Source organism: Lithobates pipiens, unplaced genomic scaffold (assembly GCF_037356315.1).
Source record: "Lithobates pipiens isolate NorthernLeopardFrog02 unplaced genomic scaffold, aLitPip1_a1.2 Scaffold_19, whole genome shotgun sequence".
Taxonomy (NCBI): Eukaryota; Metazoa; Chordata; class Amphibia; order Anura; family Ranidae; genus Lithobates; species Lithobates pipiens.
In genome coordinates, this window is record NW_027507764.1 from 244418299 (window position 1) to 244432531 (window position 14233).

The 14233-nt window shown below is 44.8% G+C and overlaps 1 protein-coding gene across 5 annotated transcripts in view; it reads right to left on the reverse strand.

Moving 5' to 3' along the window:
- The window catches only part of TRIO (trio Rho guanine nucleotide exchange factor), a 751422-nt gene that overhangs the window by 616507 nt on the left and 120682 nt on the right, over nt 1-14233 (reverse strand). The window lies entirely within an intron of this gene.

The following is a 14233-nucleotide window of genomic DNA, read 5'->3' on the forward strand; positions in this document are numbered from 1 at the left end:
CACAGGGAATGCCCAGATGCTCAGCCCCACCAAGGCAGGGAGAGCTGTACTTACCAGCCCTGAAGAGCTGGGAGACATTCCATTACAGACCCACTCTCTGATCAGTACAGGGTGGCTGCTGGTCCGACACACTGACGCAGACACCAGTAGCCTGGTCATGTGTGCGCCCCGGAGCATAAAAGCTCAGCGACCACCTCTGGAGCTGAGGTTTCGTCGTGGTCGGCCTAGCGCAGAGCTGCTATCTGCACACGCTCGATGGCCAGGCTGGGGAGACTACAAGGATAAGAGTATCCAGCCTATCACCCAGCCGGCTGTTGATGGCACATCACAGGATCTATCATATTGCGTCAAAAGCCAAGCTTTTACAGAAAAAAAAAAAAAAAAGAAGAAGACGGACCGGGTTCCTAGGTCCTTCTTCACTAGGCAAAATAAAACTGATGACTGCATGGCAGGCTGGAGGGTTGTTACCTAAGGGACCGCCCCTTAGGTGGAACTGGAAAGTTCTGTGTTTTACATAACATGTAACGCCTAGTATTCTCCTAAAGGTGGCCTAACAACCCAATGGCTAAGAGAGGAGCTGTGTCCGTCTGTGAATATAAGAGAAATTAAAACTTTGCTGCAGGGGATGACCAAAATCTGACTTTTTGGGAAAAAAGGTAAGCCAATCACACTAGCAGGAATTTTGGGTGGGGGGGGGGGGGGGGTGTTCGCTGCACCATCTGCGTACAGAATGTCTCCAGGTTATTTTAAGTTCTTCAGAAAATTACAGCATGTTGGTTATTACTCACCATTTAGAAGACTCCTGTCTTCCGATTCTCCTCCACCCCCCCCCCCCTTTCTCTTGACAGTACAAAGCCTGGGGGGCACCCTGCACATGCTCAGTTTGGGGTGTATTGCTAGAAAGTTTTGTTTTTTTTCCCTTGGGAGGGTGCATGTGATCAGCATAGGGCTGAGAAGTCTTAAGACTGCTGATGAAAAAAAGGTAATGAGCAGTTTATATTTAATAAAAAGACCATATATAGTGAATGCAGGGTCCTGGGTTAAGTAACGTTTAAAGATAAGGCTGCCACTGAGTATTTACTGTATAAAACACAAAGACTTAAGCCTTGTACATACAAATCAGATTTTCTGCAGACAAAACCTTGGACTTTTGTCCGAAGGCGTGTGCCTGGATTTTGTCTCGCATACAAAATGGCAAGGAATTGTTGGCCAACCAACACGAACGTAGTGACGTACTACGTGGTTTTTCAGCTCTTTAGTGCCACCCTTTGGGCTGCTCCTGCTAAATTCGTGTTAGTAGAAGTTTGGCAAGTGCTGATTCGCGGTTTTCAGTTTGCACTTTTCATTACGTGCTTTTCAGTTAATTTCTTAACGGCCGTTCGTCAACCAGACATGTTGCGGAATCGGAGGAGATAACATGTTATTTATTATTGGCCTTGGAGTTACTGCTTTGACCCAAGTCCAGTCCAGGAACAGGAGGAGGAGTTCTTGGACCAAAAATTGGTTGCTTTATTAATCGTGACCAATTATGTCATATGCCTTTGCCGCGGGAGCTCCAGAAGAATAATCCACATGTTTTTTCAGAATCATCTCCGGACGACAGACCCCTGCTTTCACCAACTGTTGGCATTGTTTATCCCCTAATATTAAGGAGCAGGACACATACCTGAGGCTTTTCTTTTATTTTTTGGTTGAATAATGATTTGAGTTGTAATATTTTCTATATATTTGAATGCATAGAATGCACTATTGGCAGATAGCATGTCTAATTTTATTTATTTTCTTTTTTTAATGCAATGTAAAAAAAAAAAAACTGTGGAGAATAATACTTGGCTATGTTTGGGAGTAGGCAGTTACATATAAAAAAAATACAATATAAATTTGACAAGGGACACCAACATAGTTGTATCTTTGATCTTAAATGCTACAGGATAATGGTGCTGTGGTAACTTGCCAAAAATAGGATTTTTTTTTTAACAGCTTACATGTAAATTCCTTTGCTTTGAAGTACATCATGAGACACAGAGCCATAGCGATTACTATGTGGGTTATAGGCCACCTTCAGGTGATGGACATTGGCACACCCCAACACAGAAAGTCCACTCCCTATATAACTGTCAGTACTAGGATCTCTTTAGGACCCCGCATAACTCACCTGACACAGCCTTTGCCTGGGAAACAGTGATTGGCTATCTCACCTTTAAATCACCAGTAACAGCAGTCAGTGCTCTTATTAGAATTTACCTTTTGGGGAGTTAGATATATCCTGTATAGAATATACTTTTGCGTGAGGCGGTCTGATCATTTGGGGGATACTTTTTTCACATCCTCCAAGATCTCATCCCAATCCTCATCCTCAATCAGCCCAACGTCCACCTCTCACCTAGTCTTAGCACCTCTCACCTAGTCTTAGCAGCATAGGCCAAGGCCGCAACACTGGGAAGACGGATGGCGGAGTATAGGGTGTAGATTCATTTGGCTGGCTCTGTACCTGTAACGGTGTCTACTATAGAGGGGACTGCCAAGGATGGGCTGGAGCCAGTAAATTGGGTTTGTATAGTGTGGCGGAGTTGCAGGTTTCTAAAGAGAAAGCAGTTAGGGAGGGAAAATTCATCCTTCAGCATTTTAAATGTTTTGAGTCCCGTAGTGGTCATGACCTGGTGTATATACATGATCCCGTGACGTATCCACACCGCACTATCTGGAATCGACAACAGTTCAGGCAGATGCATGTTAAACCAGAGAGGTGTATGGGAGTGGACCCATGGGATTCCGAGTTTTTGCAGTGCCACCCTCTATAACCTCTGATGATGTGTCAGCATATCTGTTTTGTGGTTGGGGGGAACATCCCGTCAGGGGGGCCCTGATGACTGCCTGAAGTGGGGTGTTGGTTGGGGTGTCAGGGTGCCCACAGATTAGCACCTGATATCATGGTAGCTCGCTTTTGTCAAAATGATAAAAATGGGATAATTGGGAGGCAAGGTAATATTCCTGAATGTCTGGAAGAGCAGCTCCTCCCAGCATCACTGGGTTCTTCAGGGTTTTCGAAGATAATGTCTCCTGTGCCCCCATATAAATGAAGAATAGATTCAATGGTTTTGAAAAAAATTGTGGTATATAAAGGGGGGCATGCCACACTAGATAAAGTATTTTTGGGAGGAGTATCATTTTGACTAAATTGATGTGTCCCATAACCCCCAGGGGTAGTCTGGCCCAAGTCTGTGTCTTGGTCTTGATCAGGGCATATAGGGGTTCAATGTTAACGAGTATGTAGTCTGAGGGATCTGGTTACCTGCACACCAAAATATTTGATCAAGGAGACCCTCGGGAGGGTCAGAGAAGAGGACATGAACGGGGGGGGGGGGGGGGGGAGGGGGAGTGGTCAATAGGAAGGATTTGAGATTTAGACTAGTTAATACTCAAACACAAGTGGCTACCGTTCTATAGAATGGAGGGCAGCATTCAGAGAGGGACCCGAGTCTGCCAAGTATAGGAGTGTATCATCGGCATACAATCCGATCTTTTCTTCCAGGTTACCGATCTTAAGGCTGTGGATACTAGTGTCTGCCCGAATCATGATGGCCAATGGCTCCACAGCCAGTGCGTACAGCATGGGGGAAAGAGGATAGCCTTGTCGGATCCCCCTCTAAGGGGAATTGGTCCGATAGCCAGCCATTCACAAACACCCTGGCCCTAGGGGATTGATATAGGAGTTGAACCCAACAAATAAAATTGGGGCCAAATCCAAATCCCGAAAGGCAATCCCACAGGTAGTTCCACTCCACAGAGTCGAAGGCCTTGGCGGGATCCAAAGCCACCATGACCCTCAATGCTCTTTCATCATGGGACCCCTGAATATTCCTGAATAGGCGGTGAATGTTCATCGCAGTATTTTTCCCTGGCATAAAGCCTGTCTGATCAGAGTGGACCAGTGACAGAATAACCTGGTTAAGGCGGGAGGCAAGAATCTTAGCTAGTATCTTAATGTCAACTTGTAGCGGGAAATAGGTCTATACGATTCCGGGTATTTAGGGTCCTTACAAGGCTTAGGGATTACTACAATTTGGGCCTCTCTCATAGAGGGGGTAAAATACCTGTATCAAATATGGATTTATACAGATCATAGAGTTTAGGGATGAGAATTTAAGAGTAGGTGGCATAAAATTCGAGTGGTAAGCCGTCTAATCCTTGGGCCTTGGATGCGACCAAGCAAGAGATAGCCTTAGAAATATCCTCTATAGTAATAGGGGCTTCCAAAAGTTCAAGCTGGTCATTAGCCCATCTGGGAAATGCAACTCCTGCTAGGTAGTCCCTGGTGTCTTGGGGAGTGTGGGTGACACGGGCAGCGTAAAGTGCATTGTAGAATTTCCAAAATTCCTCCTCCCCTTTATGCGGATCAGTAATAGCATTCCCCTGCGGATCCAACAATGATACCACCACAGCGGGACGCGCATCCAGATGGGCCAGGTACGCCAGTAGTTTGCCCGGTCGTTCCATACTCAAACACCCTTTGTCTACAGAAGAAGATGCACTGCCTAGCTTTTTCAATGTGCAATTGGGAGACCTGTCGCGTCTGTATCTTAAGATTATTGGCCGTGCTGGGTAAGGGGTCTAGATGGAACGCCTCCTCCAACACCTGTAGATGTTCTGTAGCCTCTTGGACAATAAGTTTTGATGACCTTTTAACTCTATTGATGGAAAGGAGGGAACAGGCGTGCAGTTCAAACATTTCCCAGACCATGTTATAAGCAGCTGTTAGCTGTGAAATAGTACTGTAGTTCTGCGGGGATGTCTTCCTGACCCCGCAGAGCTGTCAGCCAAAATGGGTTTAACCGCCAAGATGGAGCAGGGGAGGCTCTCAGAAGTTGGAGCGCGCCCCAATATGGGATGTGATCCAAAAGTATTCTCAGAGCAAACCCACATCCCCTAGTTTAGGTGTCAGGGACCTTGAAATTAAGATAAAGTCTATGCGTGACATTGTGTTGTGACTGGCCGAGAAGCACGAGAATGCTTGCATGCGGGTGTTTGTGGCGCCAAGTGTCGACAATAAGAAAATCAGTCAGTATGCGGTACAGTCTGGTGTGGGCTGGTGGGTCAAGGGGAGGGTCAGGCGCACCCATTCGGTCCAAGGCGGGAATGAGAATCATATTGAAATCCCCCATCCACACCGCTGGTACAGAGGGATATTGTGTCATAAAGGCAAGAGCCTCCCCATTTACAAGTGAATTGTAGGGGGGGTGGGGCGCATAGCAAGCTAGTATCAAGATATGGGATCCATTAATGGTGGCATGTATAAACACATCTGCTCTGCTGGTCCGTCTGGAGCAACACTAAATCAAATGGAACCCTTTTTGCGACCAGGACCAAGACCCCTCTGGAATGAGTTGTGGGTGGCGTGATAGGCCCAGCCTATCCAAGGCTTTTTAAAAGAGGATGTAGGTGGCCCATAACGTGAGTCTCAACTAGTGCGATGATGTCAGCATGCTGAGATTTAAGGAATGTCAGGACAGCGGCGTGCTTAATCATATTGCGCAAGCCCCTAACATTCCACGTGAGGAACTTCAGGGAGCTCATGGCAGATATAGAGCGTGTATAATAGACCGCAATTGGACTAGGACCAGCCGAGCAGACACGGACACATCTGTTAGCATAAACCTCACTATTAATAGTGCATGTATGACAGTAACATGGTTCCTTCAGCATAAACAAACATTTGTAAATATGTTGGTATTGAAAAATGAATAAAAACATTTCCCATCCCTCCCAGTCCACTGCCTCCCCAACTCGGCATGGACATAGTATCCCATAACCAGGTATCAAACGGGGGACATCCAACGGATAAGGCCCATTAGAGGCAAGGGACTTAATTTCAAGGAAGCATAGATAACCAAGATGAAAAGAAAAAAAAAAGGGAATAGAAAAAACAGTCCGGTAAACGGGGGGTGATAAAATTCCCAAAGTGCCGGGGGGGGGGGGGGCACATGGGGTGCAGGAGCCATAAAAGTGCAGCACCATTACAGCCTTATGGGGGGGGGGGGGTCTCTTGCCAGCAGAGCAATAATTAAGGTAGAACAGGAATTCTCAGCATCGTTCAGTATGCTATCCTCAGCCAGTCTCTCAGGACCATGGGTCAATAAAGTCACCTGAAGGCAGCCAGCATGTTGTGAGATCTGGTGTGGCATACAAAAGAATTTTCATGCCTGTCGCCCCTCTCCTCCAGGAGACGTGCATATGTAATGCACTGCTTAAGGGGATAAACCTTAGGATGAAATCGAACAGCATTGCGGGTATAGGAGGGGAGCCGGGGGGGGGGGGGAGTTTACCGTACACACAGCTTGTATACAGTATAGCACGTTCAGCCCCAGCGATCTCTCTAATAGATCCAAGGAGATGCCAGTTCTGGGTCCTCAAAGTAGTGAGTTCGACCATCACACTCCAGGCAAAGCTTTGCAGGGTATAACATGGCATATTTGAGGTGTAGAACATGGAAGTGTCGCTTAACCTCCTGGAACCTGGATCGTTGTCACTGCACCTCATTGGATTAGACTGGGAAGACAGCCACATGAACATTGGCATGGGGGATATCTTGTCGCAATCTCTGAAATTTAAAAAATTCGCTATCAGGGTACGCGGTGGAGCTCCTTGAGGAGGGCGGGCAGGGATTCGATGGGCTCTTTTCACCGCGGACATAACCGAGAAAGCATCTCTGCCAAAATTGGATGTCAGGAAGTTTTCAAGGAAGCTTGCCGGGGCATTGCCGGAGACGATTCTCCATGTCGTCCTGTTTCGCACTGATCTGTTGCAGCTGATGACGAACCTCGTCAGTAGTATGTTGCAGAGGGTGCAAAATATCTTCCGCTCTGCTTATATGGGTCTCAGTCTCCACCAGGCATTCCCGCAGGGCAGATAGATCCTGTCTGATAGGAGATACTTGAATTTTGACCCCCCTCGATTTTGGTGGTAAGCGTACTCTGGAACAAGGCGAAAGCATCAAGGACATTGTTAGTGGCCGCCTCAGGGTGCTCCATATCCGAGGATGCGCCTGCGCCATATTTAGCCTGGTCTTCTCCAAGCCTGTGGTACTTGGCAAGTTTGTCAGCAGCCTCAGAAGTCTTTTTCGGCAGAGACATACTTCAGGAGGTGAGCAGGAGAATCCCCGGGTGCACCAAGACGGCTGCTGTTTACTAGGCCAGGTCCTTAATTTCCTCCCGCCACAGTTTGGGAGTGTCCCAGAGGAGGCTGTGGTACCAGTCAGTTAATTTCAAGGTTCAGTGGCTGTAAAGACAGGGAACCTGACTTTAAAAATTAGCAGCGAGACCTGTAATTGCTTGCCAGGGCAGTTGCAGGGTGGAGCAAGATGGCCGCCGAGAGCTAGGCCAAGGCTGCCGGACTGTCCCTCAGGCCACTACCAAGCAAAAAAAGTACCACAACAGAGGCCTCAGCCCATCCAGGGAATGTACAAGGCAGGGATCAGGCTCCGAGCGTCCAGGGAAGGCAGTCAAAACTATTGGAGTGGCCGCCGAGTGGAGCAAGATAGCCGCCGCTCCAGGAGTCAAGATGAATCCCCGGTCTGTCCTACTAGCCGATACTGGATGGAGAGGAGGAGCTGCGGCGGCGGCCGTGGGCGGCACTTTAGAGCGCTGTAAGGCTCTGATGGTTGCACTGGGAGCAGGGCAAGTCTGCCGGTATGCAGGTGCCGATAAAGCTGGCAGGATAGGAGCAGGATATTGAGTAGGTTATTGTGGGCAAGCGGAGCTCTCGCCACAGATGTCCTACTCCATTGCCCTCCAGGCCTCGCCCCTCCTACTTGATGGTTTTAAGGAAGATTTCTCTAGGTTCAGAATCCAAACTAGATATTCCGGGTAGTTGACTGTGGTGACCATACTTTGGTCTTAGCGGGCTACAGACTGGTCTATCAAGAGCAGATATTCCTATTCCAGGTACGCTAAAATCGTTATATCTCAAGCCCTTAATCTGGCTAGAGGGGCCAGAACCTTTGTAAATACTCAAGCAGTAGCTAGTCCGAAAGGTAAATCTACAAACTGAAAATTAAGATTTTCCATCTCAAACCATAAATATTTCTGGTGAGCGAGGAAGGTATGCATCCTTGATGTCGATTGACGCCAGAAGTTTCTCCACCTTGTAGGATGGAGACTACTGATCGGATTGACTCCATGCGAAAAGAGTGGATATTCAAAAACCTGTTTAGATCTTTGTGATGTAGAATGGGTCTGACATCTCCATTTGGTTTGGGTACCGTGAAAAGGTTTGAACAAAACCCCAATCCCTGCTCTTCTATGGGGACCACCAATATCACCCTTTGAGACAAAAGATGGATCAATGCTCGAAAGAGACTTTTTATTTGGAACCCTGGGAACATTTGATCAGAGAAAACTAGGAAACTGAGACTCTCGGAACTCTAGTTTATACCCTAGAGTAATTGAGGAAGCCACACATTTGTCTTGACACTCTTCCTGCCAGACCCTTGAGAACTGCAAAAGTCTTCCCCCCACAGTGTTGGAAACCGTTGCACCACCTGATGTCCCTGATGGCTCGCTCTGACCAGCCACTTCTGATCTCTCAGCGGAGGATGCGATTTTAGATATGATTTTAGGCTTTTTTGAGCTTGAAGGAGTGCCTCTTGAGCCCTTTTTTGGGGTGTTTTTACACCCCCTCTGACCATAGCCCGATGCATAAAAGTCAGCGGTACTATCACAAGAAATTGCATTCACTGTTTAGACAATAGTCCAGCAGCTGCCACTGCTATTAACGCTCAGCCTGATGCTTTTAGTAAATGTGCCAAGGGAATGCCTGTGTCGCCAACCTCTTACATGCCCGGAGAGGCATCACTGACCATTCTGGCTTCCCCCTATCCAGGGAGAGGGGGAGAGCATTTTCCACGTGGGGGGAGTTTTTTAAGAAAATCCCCCCCAATCTTATTTGAGTTCTGAGGCTGCTCGCCGGAGGAATCTTCTACTGAGACAGTGTGACACAGCGTAGGAAAGCATAACAAGGCACGTGCTCTATACAGCCCCCAACGGTGACTTTTAGGCATGACTTTTTAACCACTTCAGCCCCGGAAGAATTTACCCCCTTCCTAACCAGAGCACTTTTTGCGATTCGGCACTGCGTTGCTTTAACTGACAATTGCGCGGTCATGTGACATGGCTCCCAAAAAAAGCTGAGGTCTTGAGGTATTTTTTCCACAAACAGAGCTTTCTTTTGGTGGCATTTGATCACCTCTATGTTTTTTATTTTTTGCGCTATAAACAAAAAAATTGCGACAATTTTGAAAAAAGAAAATGAGGTTCAAGAAGATGTGTTTTTCAAAGAGAAACTAGGAAATGTTTAAATTATAATAAAATCGGGCATCCTGCCAAGAAGCACAGTAACCAAAGAACATTGTGAATAAGATGAAGGAATAATAGAAATGCAGTTGAGGAATCAGAGCTACAATAGCCTTTGCTTGGCTGGTGATTTTATGGCTGCATCCATTTCTGACCCTGCAGAGGTAAATCACATTAATAGGTTTAGTGGGAAAGATGAGGGGCAAATTATGCTCATCTGATGCCACAGACCAGCAAAATGAAGAAAAAGATGGTGACGAAGACAAATATGGGACAGGTGCCAGTACTTCAGCATTAAGGTCATCTGAAAGGTGTCCCATTTGTCTTAACAGTCTTACACTGGAGTCTGGCTATCCTGAAGACTGTCACATTTTCTGCATTATCATGCATTCTTAAATGATGTGCAACCTCCTCACCCTGCCCTGTTGACCTCAAACCGTGTATAAAATAGATTTGGTGGATGCACAAAGATCCATGTCGTGGCAAGATCACAAAGAAAGAAGAAAAGAAAACTGCAGCTGCAACCTGTGCCAGTGGTGCTGTACAAAAAGGGAACATATGCTTTAAAACGGATGTTATGAAGAAATGTGCAAATGAATCTTGAAAAGAGCAAGGACAAAACATTTGTCATCAGCAAGACTGAGCAAGTATGAATTAGGAGAAATAGAAGTGAAAAGATGTACTACAATCAATCCTGCCAGCGTTTTTTATAGAGCGAGAAGACCTCGAAAAGGAGGGTGACAACATCTGCTTAAAACTTATAGAAGAAGAAGAAAGGCAGCAAATCTCCCCAGTAAAGGACACTCCTCTAGAAAATCCTTATCTGGTCCTGTTTGTAGACGGTTCACGCCTGTACAAGATGGAGTCCCAAGAATGGCATATGCACCGACAACATTGGAGGAAGTGTTTGAGACCCAACTACTCCCTTCATCACTTTCTGTGCAGGTTGCCTAAGTGGAAGCACTCACCAGAGTCGGTGAGACCGCAAAAGGATCAAACAGCCAACATCTACACTGATAGCAAGTACAGTCTAGGAGTAATCCATGATTATGGACCCATAAGAACAGAGGATTCACAACTGCTGCAGAAAAACCAATTCAAAACTGGAAATGTGTTCAAAGAACTTTTTGAAGCAATATCCCTCCCAAAGTAAAAATCCATCCTGGCGGTCAAGGCATATACTGCGAAAAAGACAGCTGAAACACCAATGGAAGCAATCATGACCTTAGATTCTGATTTTGCAAAGGAAGAAGCCCTTAAAAGATTGAAGAAAAGGAAGAGAATACTGAAAGTAAAAACTGATTAAGAAATTGCAAGACTCTGCACTTGATTGTAATGAAATAAGGGAAAGGTACAGAGAAAAGGACCAAGATGCTGTGCAAGGAAAATGGAATGTGTCCCACCTCAAACAGAGAAGATGACCATGTAACTAGCCCACAGCCCAGGTCAAATAGGCCCCAAGACAACAAAGAAATTTAAAAAAGACTGGATAGAAGCCTGCCCGGTGGCTAAAGGAAAGGAAAGGTGGGTCAGTAAAGAAACAATGGCCAGAACTGTTGCCTCTGGTTCTTTACAGCATCAGGATTACCCCTACTTATAGGTCAGAGATCTGGAGCCCATATGAGAGCTTGTTTGGGGGCTCACCTAGGACAGGGTTGGATTTTCCACATCAGACTGCTGTAATGTATAATGATTTAGTTTTTTATGCAATTGTCTAATACAAGCAACTAACTGATGCACAAGCTTGTTTTTGATTCACTTCCAGATCAAGTAACTGGAACACATGATTTACAACTAGGTGATTGGGTCCTAGTAAAATCAGATCAAAGTACCTCTGGGACCAAAGTTTGAAGAACCCTTCCAAGTGCTCCTGACAACTGCTACAGCTGTAAAGTGGCATGAATACATGCCAGCCATTGCAAGAAAGTACAGCTAATTTCAAAAGATGAGTAAACTACTGTTAGTCCTTCGCTTGATCTTAGCAGTCAAGGATATAAGGATATAAAGGAAAATTACCTGTACAAATTACACATGCTAACAGGCATAAGGGGTAAGGCACCCATCAGATATTTTCCATTTACACCTGGAAAACTGTATCCTTATTCACCTTCATTCTGAGTTTAAGCAATACAAAGCTGCCCAAAAACTAGCATGTCCAGAAATACCTCAAATGTTCTATTGTTGGGAAAATATTTTATGCTAAATATAAAACCTAAGGCCCTTGGGGATATCCCCTTGTTTAGTAAGGGAAAAGGGTATACAATGTATACAATGAGACACGGGGAAGGCTGGAGGAGTATTTAAACTGGGTTTGAGGGGGGAGGGTGAACCAGAAGTACATTGGGCAGACAGGTCAGTTAGGGGTCAGACATTAATGGAGGGTGGAATGGAGATAGATGGGGGGTGGGATATGGCAGGTGTCAAGAAATTTCCCATGTTGCAAACAGCCATTGAAAACTATAGTGCAATTTGTACTACTAAAAATAATATGAAAAACACCAGAGCAAAATGTAATAATGCATTAAAGTGTTTATTCACCAATGCCAGAAGTCTGCCAAGCAAAATAGGTGAGTTGGAAGCTGTGGTGCATCAGGAGAGCTATGATGTAATCGGTATTGCTGAAACTTGGCTTCAATCCTCACATGACTGGGCTATTAATATTCCTGGCTATGCACTCTTTAGGAGAGACAGGGTAAAAAGGAAAGGTGGCGGGGTCTGTCTCTATGTGAGAAGTGATCTCAAAGCAAGTGTGAAAGAGGACCTGGTGGATGGAGAGTGTGATGAGTCCGAAGCATTATGGGTGGAACTGCATTTAGATGGGTGTAGTTCAAAGTTAATCGTTGGAGTTTGTTATAGACCACCCAATGTGAATGAGGAGGTGGAGACTCAGCTCCTTGCACAGATGGAAAGGGCTGCAAGGGCTGGGACAGTGATAATAATGGGGGATTTTAACTACCCAGAAATTGACTGGAGTAATGGCACTGCTGGGACAGTTAAAGGGCAAAAAATGATAAACCTATTACAGGACAATTTTATGGTCCAGTTTATTGAGGCCCCAACTAGGAATGAAGCTCTGTTGGACCTGGTAATCTCAAACCATGCAGAGCTTATTACTAATGTCCAGATAAAGGAACACCTGGGTAGCAGTGATCATAACATGATTTCCTTTGATGTTAGCGCTAAACAAGAAATACATACGGGTAAGATAAAAACACTTAACTTCAAGAGAGCTAATTTTCCAAGGATGAGGGCTACTCTCCAGGACTTAGACTGGGAGAGAATATTCGCTTCAATGGGCACAGAACAGAAATGGGAATTCTTCAAAAAGACTGTTGGGGACCTCACTGCAAAGTATATTCCCATGGGCAATAAGTTTAAAAGGCTAAAAACAAAACCTATGTGGCTCACGGCCAAAGTTAAAAAAGCTATAAACTGTAAGAGAAGAGCTTTTAAAAAATATAAAAATGAAGGATCACTAGTGTCATTTAAATGTTACAAAGAAATTAACAGTATATGTAAAAAGGAAATCAAGGATGCAAAAATTCTAAACGAACGACAGATTGCAAAAGATAGTAGGACAAACCCCAAAAAATTCTTCAAATATATTAATAGTAAAAAGGTCAAGTCTGAGCATGTAGGCCCTTTACAAAACAATCTAGAGTTGGTGACTGGGGACAAAGAGAAGGCTAATTTATTAAACACTTTCTTCAGCTCTGTGTACACAAAAGAGCATGGGGGAGCTCATGTCCATAATGGGGGTGGTAGTGACACAGCCCCAAATGATCCACAATGGCTCAAAAGGGATATGGTCCAGAAATACTTAGACAGAATAAAGGTGGATAAAGCACCTGGACCTGATGGCATCCACCCACGGATCCTAAAAGAATTGAGCTCTGTAATTTCAGAGCCATTGTATCTAATTTTTAGGGACTCATTAATGACGGGAATAGTCCCACTGGATTGGCGCAGGGCGAACGTGGTGCCTATATTTAAAAAGGGATCAAAGTCTTTACCAAGTAACTATAGACCTGTTAGCTTAACTTCTATAGCTGGGAAGATACTGGAGCGTTTAATAAAAGACCACATCGACGAGTTCTTGCTGAACAAAAACACTTTAACCACTTTCAGACCGGACCATTTTGCTGGTAAATGACCAGAGGTCTTTTTACACTTTGGCACTGCGCTGCTTTAACTGGTAATTGCGCGGTCATGCAATGTTGTACCCAAACAAAATTTGCGTCCTTTTCTTCCCACAAATAGAGCTTTCTTTTGATGGTATTTGATTGCCTCTGCGATTTTTATTTTTTGCGATATAAACGTAAAAAGACCGCAAATTTTGAAAAAAAATGATATTTTCTACTTTTTGTTATTAGAAAAATCCAATAAACTCAATTTTAGTCATACATTTAGGCCAAAATGTATTCAGCCACATGTCTTTGGTAAAAAAAAAAGTCAATAATTGTATATTTATTGGTTTGCGCAAAAGTTGTCACATCTACAAACTAAGGTACGTTTTCTGGAATTTACGCAGCTTTTAGTTTACGACTGCCTATCTCATTTCTTGAGGTGCTAAAATGGCAGGGCAGTACAAAACCCCCCCAAATGACCCCATTTTGGAAAGTAGACCCCCTAAGGAAATTGATAAGAGGCATGTTGAGCCCATTGAATATTTTATTTTTTTGCCTCAAGCGATTGAATAATGACAAAAAAAAAATTTTTTTTTTTTTTTTTACACAAAGTTGTCACTAAATGATATATTGCTCACACATGCTATGGGCGTATGTGAAATGACACCCCAAAATAAATTCTGCTGCTTCTCCTGAGTATGGGGATACCACATATGTGGGACTTTTTGGGAGCCTAGCCGCGTACGGGGCCCCGAAAAC